The sequence below is a fragment of the Chionomys nivalis genome, chromosome 16 (assembly GCF_950005125.1).
Source record: "Chionomys nivalis chromosome 16, mChiNiv1.1, whole genome shotgun sequence".
In the NCBI taxonomy this organism is placed as follows: Eukaryota; Metazoa; Chordata; class Mammalia; order Rodentia; family Cricetidae; genus Chionomys; species Chionomys nivalis.
The window spans coordinates 40,115,617-40,133,273 of record NC_080101.1 but is presented as its reverse complement, the minus strand read 5'-3'; the positions used below and the strand labels follow the sequence as shown (position 1 = coordinate 40,133,273).

General features: G+C 36.7%; 1 protein-coding gene across 1 annotated transcript in view; it reads right to left on the bottom strand.

Annotated features, from left to right (window-relative positions):
• Fut9 (fucosyltransferase 9) overlaps positions 1-17,657 on the bottom strand; it is a 181,217-nt gene that overhangs the window by 94,277 nt on the left and 69,283 nt on the right. The window contains exon 2 of the mRNA XM_057790741.1: positions 3,105-3,189. The gene's annotated coding sequence lies outside the window, so the exon portion shown is untranslated. The remainder of the gene's footprint in view (positions 1-3,104; positions 3,190-17,657) is intronic.

Here is a 17,657-nt window from a genome sequence, read left to right as displayed (position 1 = left end):
TTCAGAACTCCATATTCCTTATAGGGGAAACAAAACATTCAATAGGAAGGAACACATCTACTCCTCTTTATATAGTTAATCCAACCTTATTCTTTTTTTATTATTTATTTATTGATTTATTGATTTCTTAAAGATGTCTGTCTCTTCCCCACCACTGCCTCCCATTTCCCTCCCCCTCCCCCGATCAAGTCTCCCTCCCTCCTCAGCCCAAAGAGCAATCAGGGTTCCACCAGTCTGAAATCTCAAGGTCCAAATCAGGAGCAGAAGGAGAGCACGAGCAAGGAACTCAGGACCGGGAGGGCTGCACCCACACACGGAGACAATGGGGATGGGAACTCACCAAGGCCAGGTGGCCTGGGTCTGAAAAATCCAACCTTATTCTTTTCTGATTTTGTGTTGTCCAAATTCTGTTTCCCAAAATAAATTTTACTAAGATATCATTCCTAATTCATTACAAAAGTCAGTTTCCCCTCTGTCTTGGAGACGCATTCTGTTCAATTTTATTTGTATTCTCTATACCTCAACATTGTATTTAGGAGTTTTGTGCCTTTTGTATAATTTTCCCAACAGTTGAAGACTAGAATAATATTGTATCCCACATTTCCCCATGCAATCAGAAAATTACTTACAGCCAGTTAAGCATCTAAGCCAGGTAACCATGGATCTGCTTCTCCCTGTCTCAGTTTTGTTTTGTTTTTCCTGAATTTATATACTTGCTATCACACAGTACTTAGACATTTGAGGCTTTATTGTTTTACTTGCAGAATGGATTTGGGATTTTTACATTGGGGCCTGTGTATAAAGATCAGTGGCAAAGCACTTGCCTAGCAGACACAAGGCCTTAGAGTCATTTCTCAGCATTGAAAAGAAAATAGAAACTTTTATAAGAGTCATGAAATCAATAGCTCTTTTCTATACTTGAACAGTATATCCTATTGATATTTCAGTTTGTTCTTCAATTGAGCAGTTAAATACAGCACTTGTTCGTTTTTTTAGACAGAGTGGCACTACATGGATCATGCTGGCTTTGAACTTTCCATACTGCCCTAAGACATTTTCTCTCTCCTCAGTCTTTTGAGTGCAAAACTTATAGGCACGTGTTACTGCATCCAACAACATTTTGATTATTTATAAATTTTTATAAGTATTAATTTGTTATAAATATTTACACACTTTTACTGTAAAAAATGAGTATTCTCTTGGGTAGATACATAGAAATGGAATCATTGGGTCATGTAATATGTTTATATAAAGGGCATCTAATTTCTGGTAGTACCACTTGTGATCTTCGAAAGTTTAAAGCCATTTGAAAATGGTATTCAAATGGTAGAATCTGTATTCCAAATTTTGACCACGATTTAGTGCACAGCAGCAATTCTCAATCTGCCTGGCATGACCCTTTGGAGATGTCAGTGGACTCTTCCACAAGGGTCATCTTAGACCAATGAAAATCATAGATATTCACATTAAGATTCATAACAGTAACAAAATTATAGTTATAAAGTCCCAACAAAAATATTTTTTAGTTGGAGGTCACCACAACATGAGGAACTGTATTAAAGGGTCACAGCACTAGAATTGTTGAGAACCAGGTGGTATAGAGGTTATGATACCCCATGATGATGAGCTGTTTTGTTCTCTGCTTTTAGGTTCACTGAACTGTCACTATAGATTCAGTATCTGCACTCTCCTATATAAGGAAAGGGTGTAACCTTTTCAATAGTAATTGTCCCATTTTGAATTTCCATAATAATGAGTCTTTAGCATGCACTTAGTGCTACTGTTCCAAAACTGTATTTTGATTATAAGAGGAGAAAATAAAACAGATAATTGAAATGCAGTTCACCTACCTCATTTTATAATTTCAATGTAGTCATAAGAAAAATTCAAATATTATAACCTTCTTCAACTCTCTAAATCTAATCACCTATCCAGTCCTGCTTCTGTACAGAAGGAACAAATGTCAGGACCCTTCACTCTATGAGTGTGCAGATCTACTAACCTCACACAGGAGCCGCCCAGAAAAAGGCTGGGGGAACAAAGGCAAGGCTCAGAATGTGGGGCCAGGCTTAGTGGATTTGATATGTAGAGGTAGCATTTCCTGGTACCTTGAGGAGGATGCATGTTTGGATTAGAATAATGGAAGTGTTGCTGTCACAGGCTCACATTTTTCTGGGAGAAAGGATTGTGATGCCTACTTCTTCCTATTCCTTTGAGTAAGCTTAAGGTCCTCTTAAACCTCTTTGGCTTTTGTTTTCTTCACTTTTCAAATGTTTTATTTCTAATAAACACATAAAATGAAATACATTTGATTGATATTATTTGATTTTTATACTAGTATAACTTTTGTTGTGTTCAAAGCAGGTTATGCACATGTTTTTCCTGAAGGAGTTATCATCTTATTATGAATAAACATTCAAAATCCTATCTTTTAGGTTTTCTCTAAATATTAAAATTAAAATATAAAAATTTTCACATAAGCTTAATACTTCTTCAAACAAAAACAATACCATAAACCAGACTTAACTTGTTTTTCAGTCCTGCAAAATGAACAATAAAAACAACATATCCCTGTATTGATCACTTTTCCTTTTCTTTTAATTAAACGTACAAAAGCATATATGTTCTATAAATAACTTTGTGATGTAGCTATCATTTAATCAATATTATTAAACACATTTACAACAAATAGCTACTAGAGAACAAAATATAAAATAAGAAACTGACTTGACCTTAAAATTCTATTTCAAATTATATCTATCAAAGGCAAGAACATTTTAGAATGCAGCAAAACATTTTCTAAAAATGTTTATGTCTTTCTTTCTGAGAATGCAAAGATACTGAGTTTAAAAATTTAAAGATATTCCATATAATTGAATGCCAGTGTATTATTTTACCATAACTATTATTTCATGCTATAACTTTCAAATAGTATTAAGTTTAAATTTGCAAAACATCTCCTGAGATCAGATCATCTGAATTTATTGTATTTAGAATGAACCTTAGCTTATAATTTTCCAAGGAAATATGAAATATCTCTATTTTCAAACCAAATACAGTTTCTGCACCACCAAGCAGATTAGAAAATACGAATATATACTCACACTGTAGAGAAGAGCATGGGAAGCAGAGACAGGTGTTGAGCTACTCCACTGAGTTACCAGATACTTGAATTGTCACATCCTAAACCTGTTGAAATGTAAATAATAGAAGAGATTAGTTAAATGTGCTGAATGTGCAACAGAGTCTGGTAAATAACCAAAAAAAAAAAAAAAAAAGGGTAAGCATCAGTTACCTCACCTATGAACACATAACTTTTCATATAGCATTACTCCTTCTCTCACTCATGGTTTTCCTTTTAGTTCTTAGGCAAATTTTATCAAAACATATAAATATCAGCAGTGCTTGGTATTTATAAAATTTTTAAGTAACAAATTCTGTAAAACTCTAAGGGAGTGAGTAAATCTTACAACTAAATACATATATTTCATACAATATGCTTTTCTAATGTCCATTATTAGTGGTATAAATTGTATCCACAGGAAAATACAAAATAAAAGAAAGTTACTAAATTAATTAATGTTTTCATTGTATAGATGGTCAATAAAATAAAAATCAAATTTCTAGATGATTTATATAAGCATCTTTCATTTTCAAGCAAATATTTCTAAGACGACCTACACGGTTGATATGGGTAAAGGAAAATGCTTTCACATGTTCTTGAATAACTTCATTTTATTATGAATAAGATTACAATTAATTAAAAGATGGGAAGTTGACTCCATTAAATTCAACCACACTAGACAGCAGCGAATATCATTTTAGAATGTAGAGTCATCTGTCAGTGTAACTATGAGCAGCTTCAAATATAATTCTACTTCAACATCCTTCTTTTTCTGCACCTCTGGTATTACTGGTGTTTGCCACCTATTGATTGCCACAGAGAGCAAACATCTTTATCTTACCAAAAAAATTAAGTCAGGTAAAGAGTCAGATTTCACCTGAAGATAATACCTTCTTAAATTAGGCTGGACAGATTTGTATAATATGTGATATAAGTTTTGTAATAAAATCAACAATTTGCTTATCCTTAGAGGTGACTAAAGCTAATGGTTAGATACACATGCACATAAATTCATAGATTACATATATACACACATTACACACACATACATACATATATAGATGTGCACACATTTTATGTACACATACAACCTCTTGTTCCAATGCCATAGTTCACAAAACCTTAAACTTTGTACTCCTGAAATTAGTGTATTTAAAAGAAAAACATCTCCTGATCTTAATGAGGAGGGGTACAATGTCTTCAGTTATGCATAGTAAAGATAAAGATAATTTAAATTTCTGTCAAATTAGTGCTCCCTCTCTCAATGTATGTCATTTAATATTGGTACGAACACATTTTAAGAAAATACAAACACGTCCCCAGTTAAGTGAGGAAAAATAAAAGAAAATACAAATTTGAGGAAATGTTCTGAGGATTATAAAAATGAAATCGCACCTAGATTTTTTTCCCTCTTTTCTCCAAATGTATCACAAAATGGAGATGCGCTGCCAAACAGTTGGTAACATTTATTCATGGTATTGTGGGGGCCACACGCTAAACTGCAGTCCCAGGGAAGTTTTATTTTCCTCACAATTATGATAATTCAAAAGTTTCATGTGTACTAAGACTTGAGAAGTACGAAGATTCATGGACATCACAAAGCCTTGTTTGTTAGTTGTAGACTTTAATTGCACATGGATTCCTGGGAATCATATTAAGATTATTTGGCTTAGGTATCTACTTTCAATATTGTTAATCTTTCAGCATTAATATTGTTAATCTTTTCAGCACCGTTAAAAAGAATAGTGAAGCCGGGCGGTGGTGGCGCACGCCTTTAATCCCAGCACTCGGGAGGCAGAGGCTGGTGGATCTCTGTGAGTTCGAGGCCAGCCTGGTCTACAAGAGCTAGTTCTGGGACAGGCACCAAAACCACAGAGAAACCCTGCCTCGAAAAACCAAAAAAAAAAAAAAAAAAAAAAAAAAAAAAAAAAAAAAAAGAATAGTGAAAGTGCTGTAGTTGGTAGAATTTCTTCTGTATAATTGTACTACCTCATATTTAGGGCTGCTGAAATGGTAAACCACAAAACAGCATTTTATTTCAATAATGCATGCAATGTGTTAGTTGTAATTCTTGACATAACAGATATTAATAAAGAGGAGGGTTCAGTTTGGGAATGCTAGTCCTGTTTGAATTTAAAGGACCTGACCCCACATTTTAGAATTTCTATGTTGAAAAATACACACTACCAAAATCCACAGGTCAGAAACAAATAATACATATTCAAAGACAAAAAAAAGTCACTGTACCTGCATCTTGTGAGGTGATGGGAAGTGGGGCTAGGTGGGTAGATTGCATCATACCATGAAGGCTTGAAGTTCATTCTAAGGAGCTTAGATTTTTCTCAAAGAACTATGGGATAGACAGGGTTGGACTATGGGATGAACATGATCTGATTAAAATCAGAAATCACGGCCATCCAAAAGACCATTGTAATAGTTGCATGGAGGCAGTTAAATTGTTGACATTGTTATCAGAGAGAAGGTGTTTGGATTTGTGAAATATTTTAAATTTGATTAATTTTATTGTTTCCTTTAATCTTTAACTTTTTATTTTGTGTATATGGGTATTTTGCCTGCAAGTACATCTTGTCACTATTTGTGTGCCTGTTGCCTATTGAGGCCAAGAATGTTCAGATTTCCTGGAACTGGAGATACAGGGGTTTCTGAGCAGCCATGTGGAAGCTGGGAATTGAGCCTGAGTCATTGGAAGACCAGCCAGTATTCTTAACCACTGAGTCATCTGTCCATAATCAATTTTATTATTTCCTCATTGTAAATTTTTTTAGATTTATTTATTGTGTATAAATGTATATGTGTGTATGAGTGTGTGTGTGTCGGGGGGGCTGTATGTAGATATGAGTGTGCTTGTACCTCCGCTTGTGTGTGGAGGTTTGAGAATAATTCATGTGGTTTATTTTGCTTCCATTATGTGGTTTTTGGGGCTCAAAATCAGGATATTCCAATCATGGCAAAGTACTTTTACCCTCCATGACACCTCATATGTCAAAACATTGGTAAATTAAAGTATTTTACTTCTTTTCTCTATAGAAGTATTTCTTTAAGTAATAAAAAATGAATATTTACACAGGACACTGAAGTATATTTCAGTAAAACAAATACCTACTAGTTTTACATATTTTTCCAATTAAAGTTTATTTACTTGATCAAAGAGACTATAAACCATTAATCATACCACTGCATTATATATAAATACAAAGACTAGAGAAATAGGAAAGGATACATTACTTTGAAAGGAAAAAACTTTAGCGGAAATTAAATGATGTTTCTGATATGATCTTAGGTATATTCAAAACTTCATTCTGATAATACAATCATGCTTCTTGATTCATATTTCTAGAAGTGATTAAAGGCCAATGACTTTTGAACAAATAATGACAATTACTTTATGCCATTTATAGTAATAAATGAGATTTGCTTCCAGACAAGGTTACAAAGTCAATTCCTGTGGCTGTACTTCAAGTAGAATTTTATGGCTTCACAATTACTCAACTGGGTCTTCAGGACCACATTAATTCAACATACATTCTTCTAAATGCCTTCTGTGTAACCAAGAGCAGCTAAGTGCTATGAATATCAGGGTTTCTAACACATTCTCCTTGCCCTTGAAAGGGTCATATCGAGGGGATGAAGGAGAGGCAGACTAATGAAGAACTTTCTACAAAATGTTTGTCTGGGGACACCAATGTAGCAGTGCTCCATTTTCCCTGGCAGAAACTAAGTAGAAAATACACTGTGGCTGGTTAACGCTGAATGGTATCCCACAGAGCAGTATGCTTGTAGACAAGAAGGAAGGATAATAGAGTATGGGAGTAAAACATCATCTGGCTTTAGTGGATCAGAGACATAGAAAGTGCAACAGAGGACACACAGGAAGTGCAACAGAACACAAGAAGGCAGGAAAGATGAACAATGGTCTAGCTACTGGAGAGTTTGAACCTATCATCACTAATTTCAGCAAGTAGTTAAACTTTATCTATAATATTATAGGCAGTTTTAATGTGTGTGTGCGTGCGTGCGTGCGTGTGTGTTAAGAGTGGAAAAACAGAGTCTATGGTCTATATCCTCACTCAGTCCTGTAAATAGCTGTGTACATCACTGTTATTCCCATATGAAGAGCATTACATGTTCAGAAACTAAGTAGCTGAGACAAGTGTCTTAGTATTTCTTTTGCTGGAAGGAAACACCATAACCACAGCAACTCTGATAAATGAAAACATTTTGTTGGGGTCGGGCTTACAGGTTTAGAGGATGTTTTACTGCCCATTATTGTCATGGCAGGAGCCCTGGTGTTCTGCAGGCAGACATGGTGGTCTGCAGGCCGTCTACGATCCAAGAGTTCTACATCAGGTTGTCAGACAGAAGGAAGAGAGGAGACATTGGGTTTGGCTTAAGCATCTGAAGCTCTAAAGCCCACTCCAGTGACAGACTTGTTCCAAAACAGCCATACCTCGAAATGACACCCCCTAAGCATTCCAGTATAACTCTATAGCAGCCATTCTTGTTCAAATCACCACACAAAGTTCACCAAAATAAACAGTGTAGTTACACTCTAATCCAAAAAGTTTATTACAGAGACCTGCTCTTCATCTGCAGGTCTGACTCATGATCAATGTGTGAGGCCCTAAAGTTGTGCTTCTCAATCTGTGGGTTGTGAGCCCTTTGGGGTCAAATGACCCTTTCAGAGCAGTCACCTAAGACCATCAGCAGACACAAATATTGCCGTTACAAATCATAGCAGTAGCAAAATTTCAGTTATGAAGCACCAACAAAAAACATTTTTATGTTTCTATAGGTCACACAACATGAGGAACTGTATTAAAAGTTTACAGTTATAGGAAAGTTGAGAACCACTTTCCTAAAGGGCTTCTTCTGTATAATGAACACGGAAAAAAGGAACAAAAACTTGCTTACAATCTAGAAATGTTGATCTTCCTTTTCTGTTAAGCAAATATGTGACAAAGAATTCTGGTCCTACTATCACAAAACCAGGTGAAAAGGACAGGAGTGGGGGGAGGGGGGAAATCACTAAATGTTTCTTCAGCATTCTACTTTGAACTATATTTTGAACTGCATATACTAAGGGTCACTTTGGGTGGTCCATATCTTGATGACAAGTTACAAAAGGGATGGCTATGGGAAGGGCATCTAAATTCTGATAGCTTCTAAAGTAATTTTCATTATTTAGAGTTGGAATCTCTCAAAAGTGGGATTTCCTTTTAATTTCCCCGTTGTCTAGTTGATTTGGTTGATCCATATGTGTCTTATGCACAAAGTAAGGACCACTGACAGTCTCTCAAAGCACATGTAGCCTTCCCCAACTCCCACCCCATCAAGATATTCCAGCCCTGAATATTGCAATGCAAATGAGCCACAAGAAAAATGACCTTAACAGCAATGAAGACAATAGAGGTTCTGAAAGAGTAAATGAATAAAGTCTTTAAAGAAATTAAGAAAACTATAAACAAAGAAATGAGGAAAAGATTAAATCCCTTAAAGAAAGAAAAAAACATACAAGAAAAGGACATGTGAAGAAAATAAATAAAACTGTTCAAAGCCCACAAATAAAAACTAGCAACATTTAAAAAACACACAAACACACAAACTGAAGGAATACTGGAGATGAAAAATCTAGGTAATTAAACAGGAACTATAGATGCAAGCAACATCAACAGAATACAAGAGATGAAAGAAAACAAATCTCAGGCAAAAAAAGATATGGAAGAAATTGATACATCAGTCAAAGAAATTATTAAATTTTAAAAATCCCTGACAAAAAACAAATAGGAAATTTGGGATACTATGAAAAAAAAAGCCAAACTAAGATTTGGAATAGAAGAGGTAGAATTGCAGCTCAAAGGAACAGGAAATTCTTTAAAACAAATCATAAGAAGAAATTGCTCCTCAAATAATGAAGGTCATGGCTATGAAGGTACAAGATGCTTACAGAACACCAAATAGATTGGGTCAGAAAAGAAAATCCCCTTAGAACACAATAGTCAAAGCACTCCATACAGAACAAAGAAAAGAACATTAAAAGCTACTAGGGAACAAAAAGGACAAGTAATATATAAAGGCACATATATTTGAATTTATTTAATCAATAAAACCAGAAGGGTATACAGCTATCCTGCAGACTCTAAGAAACCACAGATATCACCCTAGACTACTCTGTACCCCAAAACTTTCAGGTACTATAGAAGGAAAAAAGAAGCTATTGAAAGACAAAATCAAACTTAAATGATGTCTATCCAAAAATTCAACATAATAGAACATACAAGAATAACTTGTACTCAAAAGGTTTAACTATACCTATGAAAACACAGGAAGTAAAAAAATCTCACACAAGCAAATCTTTAAAAAAGACAAACACACACAAAAACACTACCACTAACAATAATAATAATAAAACTACAAGAGTAGCAATCATGATCACTAATATCCATCAATATCAATAGACTCAATTCCCCCAAAAGAAGACACAGACTAAAAAAAGAAATTCTAAAACAATATTCATCCTCCAACTGCATTTAAGAAACACATCTCAAACTGAAAAGCTTCTGTAAAGCAAAGGACATGGCCAACAAGACAAAATGGCAGTCTACAGAATAGGAAAAGATCTTCACCAACCCCATATCATACAGAGGACTGATCTCCAAAATATACAAAGAATTCAAAAAATTGGTCATCAAACGAACAAATAATCCAATGAAAAATGGAGCACAGACATAAACAGAGAACTCTCAACAGAAGAATCTAAAATGGGTGAAAGACATTTAAGGAAAAGTTCAACATCCTTAGTTATCAGAGAAATATAAATCAAAACAAATTTGAGATTCCGTTTTACAACTGGAAGAATGGCCAAGATAAAAAACAATGGTGACTTAATAAACGAGGCAGGACACATAGAGGCTCACGGGGACTCACAGAGACTGAAGTAACAATCACAGATCCTGTATCGGTCTGAGTTAGGTCCTGATCATATACCTTATGATTATGTATCCTGTTGTTCTTGTGGAACCCTAACAATTGTAATTAGGAGTGTCTGACTCTTTTGCCTACATTTGTTTTCCTCCTACTGGATTGCATTTTTCAGCCTTGACATGAGGGTTTGTGTCCAGTCTTATTGTAAATTATCAGGTCATATTTGGTGGATCGGTGGATATCCCTGGGAAGGCTGTTGCTATTGTTGGTTGGTTTTTTTTTTTTTTTTTGGAGGCATGGGTATGATAGACAGGTAATGTTGGGAAAGGGCTGGGAGGAGGGGAGGAAAGAGAACCACAGCCAGTTGGTAATGTATAAAAGAAGAGTAAAAGTTTAAGAACAATGATTAAAGAAGGTAAATGTCCTTCATATGCCTGTAAACTTCAGGGAATAAGGGTGAAGCTTCAGAGAATGTGATCCCTGAAGAATGGATAAAGAAAATGTGTCACATTTACACATTAGAGTACTACTCAGCAGCAAAAGAAAGTGACATCTTGAATTGTGCATGCAGGTGGATGGAACTAGAAAAAACATCCTGAATGATGTAACCCAGACCCAGAAAGATGAACATGGTTTGTGCTCACTCATAAGGGGATACTAGGTATAAAGCAGGATATTGAGTCTATAGTTCATGATCCTAGAGAAACTAAGTAACAAGGTAAGCCCTAAGAAAAAATTCACAGATCCACCTAGAAAGGGGAAATAGATAATACTGCCTGATGAAATTGGGAGCGTGGGGGTGGGGGGAGTAGGGAGGGTGGAAGGGGAAGATGATAGGAGAAGGGAAGAGGGGAAGAGAACTTGAGAGTATGGAATAGTTGAGATGGAGGAAGGACAGAGATGAAAGCAAGGAAAGAGATACCTTCATTGAGAGAGCCATTATGGGGCTATCAAGAATCCTGGCACTAGAGAAATTCCCAGGAATCCACAAAGATGACTCCAGCTAAGACCTTAAGCAATAGAGGAGAGGTTTCTTTAACTATCCTTGCCCTGTGGTCAGACTGATGACTATCTTAAATATCACCATAGACCCTTCATTCAGTACCTGATGGAAACAGAGGCAGAGACCTGCCTCAGAGCACTGAACTGAGCTCCTCATTTCAAGAGTGGGAGGAGTGAGATTATGAGCAAAGAGGTCAAGACCATGATGGGTTCACCCACTGAAACAGTCTACTTGAGTTAATGGGAGCTCATCAACTCCAGCTGGACAGGGAAGGAAACAGCATAGGTCCGAACTAGTTCTTCTGAATGTGGGTGACAGTTGTATGGCTGGGGCAGACTGCAAGGCAAGTGGCAGTATCACCAGGATTTATCCCTCCTGCTTGTACTGCCCTTTTGGGAACTTATTCTCTTTGGATGGATACTTTACTCAGCCTAGATACAACAGGGAGGGACTTGAACCTTCCCCAAAGCAGTGTGCCTTATTCTCTAGGAGGAGTGGGTGGGGGTGGGGTGAGGTGATAGATGGAGGGGATGGGAGGACAGGAGGGAGTATGAACTGGGATTGGTATGTAAAATGAAAAAGGTAGTGTTTTTTTTTTTAAATTAAAATAAATGAAAAGAAAGAGAAAGAAAACAGGCTGAACAAGACATGATAGAGCATCTAAAAAAGCAGGACTCTTTCATGAGTTCTTCCCTCTAGGTTCCTGTCATGAGTTCTTGCTCTTGTTTTCCTCAGTGATGGACTTGATGTAAAACTGTAAGCAAAAGTAAACCATTTCTGTTCCAAATTTCTTTTGGTCATGATGTTTTATCACAACAATAGACGCCCTAACTAAAACAGAAATTGGTACTCCAAATGGGGTTTGGCACTTGATGGAGGAAGGTCATTTGTCAATAAACAAACTGCCTTGGCCCATTTGATAGGCTACCCCTTAGGTGGGTGGAGTAGACAGAATAGAATGCTGGGAGGAAGAGGAAGTGAGCTCAGATGCAGGGCAGCTCCTCTGAGAGACAGACGCCATGCTATCCTCTCCAGGGCAGATACAATAAAGCTCCGACCCAGGATGGACGTAGGCTAGAATCTTCCTGGTAAGCGCATCTTGGGGTGCTACATACATGAACAGAAATGGGCCAAGCAGTGTTTAAAATAATAGAGTTTGTGTGTCATTATTGTGGGGCATAAGCTAGCCAGGCAACCATGAGCCGGGCTGTGGGAAGAGGCCCGCAGCTCCCTACTACAAAATGGCGCCCACGTGGATAACTGAATCTACAGAAAGCTTGAGAAAGCTTGGGAAAGAATAGAGTAAAGCATGTTTTCTTGGTAGCAACAATTTCTCGGGTCTGCTCTGCTTGCTAGAGGCAAGCAAGTTACTCTCATCTAAGAGAGGCTTCCTGACTCAGCTTCAGCTGTGAAACCTTGCAGCTCATTTAAGAGGTCCTGCCACGAAACACTTAAAACGGTGTTGGTGAAAAGCTGAAGGCATGCTTTTCGGTTTTCAGCCATAGCAGAAAAAAAATTGTGCTGTTTTAAAATGCCGGCTTTCTGGGCCATTCTGCCAGGGCAAACTCTGACTGTTTGAGGCAGGAGGGCTGACTACAGAGAGAGTACTTGAATGTTGTCTGTGGATATAGTATTGCAGCTTGTTTGCTGGCAAGGACCTTGAAACGCCACAGAGTTGTGGTGATAAACATGGCTACAGCCGGTACCTCAGCCATGAGGCTGGAAAGCTAAGGAATGGCTGGATCCAGCCGTCAAAGCCACGGCTTTCGTCCTACTGATATTGCTTGGTAAATTAAAGACTCATGTGGTCAGAAAAAGAGAGATATACAGTAAAGAAAGATTCAAAGACAAAGAAAATTTCTAAATTGTTTACAGTGTGTTAAAAGTATATGCAGGCTAAAAGTTCTTAAAAAAAATAAGGAAGAAAGCAGTTGGGTGTGGTAGTACACACCTTTAATCCCAACACTTAGGAGACAGAGGGAGATTGACCTCTGTGACTTCAAGGTGTGGTAGCACACGCCTTTAATCCCAATAAAACAAAAGTAAAAATAAACAAAATAGAGTTAAAATAAAGCCGCACAAAGATGGAAAGTACGCAGAAAATCTTGATACTGTATGTTATTATGCTCTCTTTGAATTGTTTGAATGCTGAGGAAAGAGCAACATCTGCTAAAAGATATTTGTTTATAAATGCTGCTGAACTAATCCAAGATAGATATTTTCAAAATACCTTGACTTCAGAATTTGGATCTAAGGATATGATACTTTGGAAAAGAGTTTCTTCTTTTGTTTTCACAGAAGAAGAGGCACTGTGGATTGCTTCTTTGATCACGATATGGTATGATAGACCACGTCCTCCTGAAGGGTTGCTGTGAACACCTTCAAAAAATTACTTTGCTCAACTGACGACTGAGAGGAACCTAGCACACAGGTTATACCATGAAAGACCTGATTAACAGCGCCCCCATTCAGCAGGAAGCAGTTTGGAGAGAAAAAACTGCGCCCATGTTCCCATATATTGTTTATAAATGTTCTTTTACATTTAAAGGGGGAGATGATATAGATGTGAATAATTTGCATTGATATGAATCTTGGTTTACTGATATTAATTTAAGGTCAATTTTATTATATGTATATGTATTTCTGATATTGATTAAGGTATTGTGATTGTGTAGTTCACTTAAAAATGTAATGTCTATAGGTTGTTAATGGATAATTATCAATAATAGTCAAGTTTGTAGTCATGTTAGTTAGATTTTCTAGATGTGCATGCATATATTTCAGATAGGCATTCATCATATCTTTCAAAGGCTAGAGAATATGGTATTTTAAATGTTTTAATAACTTAGGGTTTTTCATGACAATGAGACACTCTGCTCCTGGCAGCACCAATCTACTTCAAGAAGAAGATGGACATCGAAGAGGATCCTTATGGAGTTTGATAGCCATTTGGGCAAGAAACTGCTCTTGTCTGGACTATTTTATAAACTGGACACAAAGAACCCACAGAGAGAGGACTGCTGAACTTGCCTAAAGGTGAGATGATCTTTCGGGGTTCCTGATTCATGAAAGAGTCTGCGAGACATTCTGCAGGACACAGCAGATAGTGACTGAACTGCCTTTAAATTTCCTGCTTCATGGAAACGTCTCTGGATACTATGGACCTTTAGGCCGAAGATGGGTGCCCCAACGGTACAGAGGAACTTTGGGTGACTGTCCAGGCAGTGAGATGTCTCTGTCATTACTAGAGTTTAGAAGTTGCTTACTTTTTGTTTGCTTAGGTAATATTGTATTCTTCTGGAGTCTTTGACGGAGTTGAATAATAGATAGATAGTTATAGTTATAGTTTTCCTTAGTTATGATAAAGATAAAATAGATGTAAATATTGTAATTTTTACTTGATAACTGTTTTGTTATATGTAATTTTGCTATGTTAAAGTTAAAGCCTTCCTTTTTTTTGTTTAAACAGAAAAAAGGGAAATGATGGAGGAAGGTCATTTGTCAATAAACAAACTGCCTTGGCCCATTTGATAGGCTACCCCTTAGGTGGGTGGAGTAGACAGAATAGAATGCTGGGAGGAAGAGGAAGTGAGCTCAGATGCAGGGCAGCTCCTCTGAGAGACAGACGCCATGCTATCCTCTCCAGGGCAGATACAATAAAGCTCCGACCCAGGATGGACGTAGGCTAGAATCTTCCTGGTAAGCGCATCTTGGGGTGCTACATACATGAACAGAAATGGGCCAAGCAGTGTTTAAAATAATAGAGTTTGTGTGTCATTATTGTGGGGCATAAGCTAGCCAGGCAACCATGAGCCGGGCTGTGGGAAGAGGCCCGCAGCTCCCTACTACAGGCACTGACAAGTCTGACCATGTTGTTTTGTGAAGGACTGGAAAAGTATAATGGAACGTTAGGGTAGAGAAAAAAAACTGTTGAATTCTCAGAGATCAGTGGGCTGTACTGTGGGAGCTTGTCACTGATGTTTTCCGAAACACAGTTCCCCTTTCAAAAACACAGACCATCCCCAGGTTTCTTAATGTTCACACTAAAGTTTCCACAGCTTAATGTGGAAAGAAAAGAAAAGTCTTCAAAATCCACCTGCACCCATCCTTTTTGTCTTGTCTTCACTCCAGCCGAACCCAGTCACACAAGTCTGTCCACCATTTCACAGTTTATCGTCATACATCCTTAGAATGTTTGTCATTTTTTGACATTGGTTTTTTTCTTTAAAGCTTATGAAATCTGCTAAGCCTCTGATACAGAATTCAAACCTTAACTTGCTTATTAAATTTCATCTCCCTACTTTCTCTTCTCCCATAATTTCATACCACGCCAAAGGATTTCTTGTAATTTAGCTTGTACTCTAATGTACTCTCAATATTATGCTTCACAACTGCATCTGATGGTTTTTAAGGGCATATTAGAGTTAAATGAAATAATCATTTTTATAACATTAATTAACAAATACTTAGACTATTTATGATAAAACATGGGAAACGTGTTCAACTCCCAATGTGCCCATTTTCTTTTAAAAAGAGTTTTACAATTTTCCTTGCCAATGTTTTTCCTGTAATATAAATGGTTGAGTATGAACAAGTAATTTTTCCTTTGCTATTGGAGTACAAATGAATTCATTCCATTTTCACTCAGCATTAGCCTTTTGAAAACTAATTCACAAATCCAAGAGGATTTGTGACATTCCACTGACCTTTCTGTAGTAGGCTGAATAAAATTCTCAAGGTTTAGCTTAGAGTTCAATTAACAAAGATTCTATACAAAATTCAAAGTTGTGTGTTCTCATTCCATTGAATTTTTTGGTTTGCCTTCGAAATTAATTATTCAACCTATGTCCAGGACTTTGACTGCCTTTGAACATTGATGAAGCTTTGCTTAACAACAACAATGGAACAGTAGATCTCTCTCTGGTCCTCAAAAGAAAGACATGAATGACCACAAGACACATACTGGAAAAAATGGATGAGGATCAGGCAAGGGCAGTTTTCATAAAGCATTTGCTCATGAGAGAGTGCAGATATTCAGAGACAACATGACGTCAATGCATTTTGTCATTCGTGTGATTGTAAGGGAGGTATGCCTATCATTAGTTCCTTCTTATGAGTGTTAACATGATACTGTTCCCGGCATTTCATCAAGAAATGCAAAGGTGTTTCATAAGAGGAGGAAAAGAGGGAGAAATCACAACTACTTGCAGTTTTGTTTGTAACGATAAATTTTTCTTTTCCTTACAAAACTGACATGGCCCTTATGTTCACGAAACTAAAATAGTATTTTAGATAAGGAAGTGGCTTCTCTCTTCCCCCAGACTGTTGTGAGTTACTTTTAGCAATTTGCTGCCTACAATAATTTCAGAGAAAGCTGCAAACTTCTTTTTTTTTCAAAACTACATATGTAAGGTGAAACTATGGGAGTCATTGTTACTCACTAATTTAGTAAGCATTTTTCCAGTAACTTCTGTGCACATATTCTGAGAAAAGTGATAAATGAATTTCAAGTCATTAATAAAGGACTTCTCAACACCTGATTCAGGTGATACAGATGCAAATGTCTATCAAGGAACACTGTTGTAAAGATTACACTAGGAGTTTGTACTGAAGTCTCCAGGCTACAGTTGAGAGTCAGTCAAGAGGTATGTAAATGAATCTGAGAAAATGCTCCACAGAAGGGTTTGCACTTTGTCTGAATCATCCGGATTTCAGCAAGGTCCTTGCAATAACTCCTAAGATATTGCAATAGAAGAGCTAAATACAAATGGAAAAGGAAGCTGGTCAGTTAACGCTGACCTGGGACACTTACTACCAAAGGAAAGTGAATGGTGTATGGCTCTGGGACTGAGATTTGAAAATCACAGATACCTACTAAGGAACCCATCTTTATATGGTTTAAAAGAAAATGATGTAGTCACATACAAGGCAGGTCAACTAATCTGAAGGTGGCTTCAGCTAGTATGTGATACAATTTCAAAGACTGATAAACTGGAGCAATTAGTCAAAACAGATAATGTAAGTGAACAGTAATAAAGAGTTACATTTGGAATCCACTATCAAAACAGGGAAATTAAAAGGTATAGTTTTCCACATTAGAGGTAAAAAGAATCTAGAGTTTTAGCCAAATGAAAGATTTTGTGACTCATGAAAGTTCTTTTCTTAGAACATTAATAGAATTTTAAACTATGACAATAACTATGCATTTTGTAGTGCATGTGGCAAATACATTCATTTGTTTTTTCCAAAACACTGCCTACCAGAAGACGGTGACTAGAATGTGTGGACTTTGAAGCTACGTTGTAAAAATACATTGAAATAATGGATGCTTAGCAAAGGGGAAGATCTAGGGTGCAGTAAGAGACATCTAAAGTTATTTATTACACTCTGTTTTCCCATTTCAAGTCTTATCTTCATTTCCTTCTTTAATGTTTTTCAAACATGCTGAAAAGAAATGAAGTGGGTAAGTAAGTAGCTTGTCTTCAAGTTCCTCTCATTTTCATGTAGAGTTCTTTAGCCTGAGAAGGTGCTTGGAAGATCAGAACTGTTCTGATATAGTCATCTGTACTTTTGTGGATTTTTGTGTCT